Genomic DNA, 2,050 nt, shown 5'->3' with positions numbered 1-2,050 from the left:
TGCTTCATTGACTATGCTAAAGCCTTTAACTGTGTGGATCACAACAAACTGTGGCAAGTTCTTAAAGAGATGGGAGTACCAGACCATCTTATTTGTCTCTTGAGAAACCTATATGTGAGTCAAGAAGCAACAGTGAGAACTGGACACAGAACCACTGATTGGTTCAAAATTGGGAAACGAGTTCAGCAAGGCTGTGTATTGTCATCCTGCCTATTTAACTTATATGCAGAGCACATCATGAGAAAGGTGGGGCTAGATGAATCACAAGTTGAAATTAAGATTGCCGGGGGAAATATCAACAACCTCAGATATGCAGATGATACCACTCTCATGGCAGAAAGTGAAGAGGAACTAAAGATCCTCTTGATGCGGGTGAAGGAGGAGAGTGTAAAAGTTGGTTTTGAAACTCAACATTAAGAAAACTAAGATTATGGCATCCGGTCCTCTCACTTCCTGGCAAATAGATGGGGAAGAAATGGAGGTAGTAACAGATTTTATTTTCCTGGGTTCCAAGATCACTGCAGATGGGAACTGCAGCCAAGAAATTAAAAGACACTTGCTCCTGGGGAGGAAAGCTATGGCAATTCTAGACAGCATCCTAAAAAGCAGAGACATCACCCTGCTGACAAAAGTGCTTATAGTCAAGGCTATGTTTTTCCCAGTTGTAATATATGACTGTGAAAGTTGGACCTTAAGGAAGGCTGTGTGCCGAAGAATTGAGGCCTTTGAATTGTGGTGTTGGAGGAGACTCCTGCGAGTCCCTTGGACCACAAGGTGATCAAACCGGTCACTCCTAGAGGAGATCAACCCTGACTGCTCCTTAGAAGGCCAGATACTGAAGATGAAACTCAAATACTTTGGCCACCTAATGAAAAGCAAGGACTCACTGGAGAAGACACCAATACTAATGGGCTTCTTTCAGCGTGTAAATAGGAAGAGGAAGGGGAGACAAGTGGTGGGACCACTAAATAAGGAGGAAGGAGATCCAGTAACTGATATGAGGGAACAGGCACAGATGTTAAATGACTATTTTGCCTCTGTGTTCTCCCCAAAGCAGGATGGGGGATATCCGCATAGAAGATTAGATGAGGCTGGGGACTTAGGGGCACAGATTAGAGTCACCCCCCCTTGAAGTTGAGGGACTTCTCATGGCACTGGACATTACAAAGGCGCCAGGCCCTGACGGGTTACACCCGAGAGTCCTTAGAGAGTTGGCAGGGGTTCTCTCATGCCCGCTGGCCTCCATTTTTGAGACCTCGTGGAGAACAGGTGAAGTCCAGAGGCCTGGAGGGTGGCATCAGTGGTCCCAATTTTCAGAAAGGGTAGTAGAAAGGACATGGGGAATTATAGACCAGTTAGGCTTATGTCCATTGTAGGAAAAACAATGGAAAGGCTCATAATAGAGAGAGATCGAGTGATGCTAGATAGGGAAGGGAGGCTGACAGCCACACAACACGGCTTCCGCAAAAACAGGTCCTGCCAGACAAACCTTGTGGAATTCTATGACAAGGTTTTGAGATGGCTAGATGGAGGGGATGCAGTGGATGTGGTTTCCCTGGATTTCAGCAAGGCCTTTGACAAAGTGCCCCATGATAACCTGGTGGAGAAACTGAGGAGTTTTGGGATACACCAAAGCACTGTCCGGTGGATTAGGGCATGGTTGACTGACCGAAAGCAGAAGGTAACCATTAGCAGGGAATCATCGGGATGGCGGCCAGTGACAAGCGGGGTCCCCCAGGGCTCTGTCCTGGGGCCGATCCTGTTTAATCTTTTCATTAAGGACATGGAAGAAGAGGTGAACAGTCTGCTGATCAAATTCGCAGACGACACTAAAACTGGAGCAGTGGCCACAACTGAGGAGCAGGTACTCCAGATCCAGGATCTGGACAGACTATGAAAGTGGGCAGGAGACAACAGGATGGCGTTCAATGTGGATAAGTGCAAGGTCCTGTACTTGGGGCATAGGAATAGCTGTCATAGATACAGGTTAGGTGACAAGTGGCTGGAAAGCAGCACTTGTGAAAGGGACCTCGGGGTGCTGGTTGACTGC

The sequence above is a fragment of the Varanus komodoensis genome, unplaced genomic scaffold (genome assembly GCF_004798865.1).
Source record: "Varanus komodoensis strain SLA01 unplaced genomic scaffold, ASM479886v1 scaffold641, whole genome shotgun sequence".
NCBI classification, from domain to species: domain Eukaryota; kingdom Metazoa; phylum Chordata; class Lepidosauria; order Squamata; family Varanidae; genus Varanus; species Varanus komodoensis.
Note: the sequence above shows the minus strand (reverse complement) of the source record.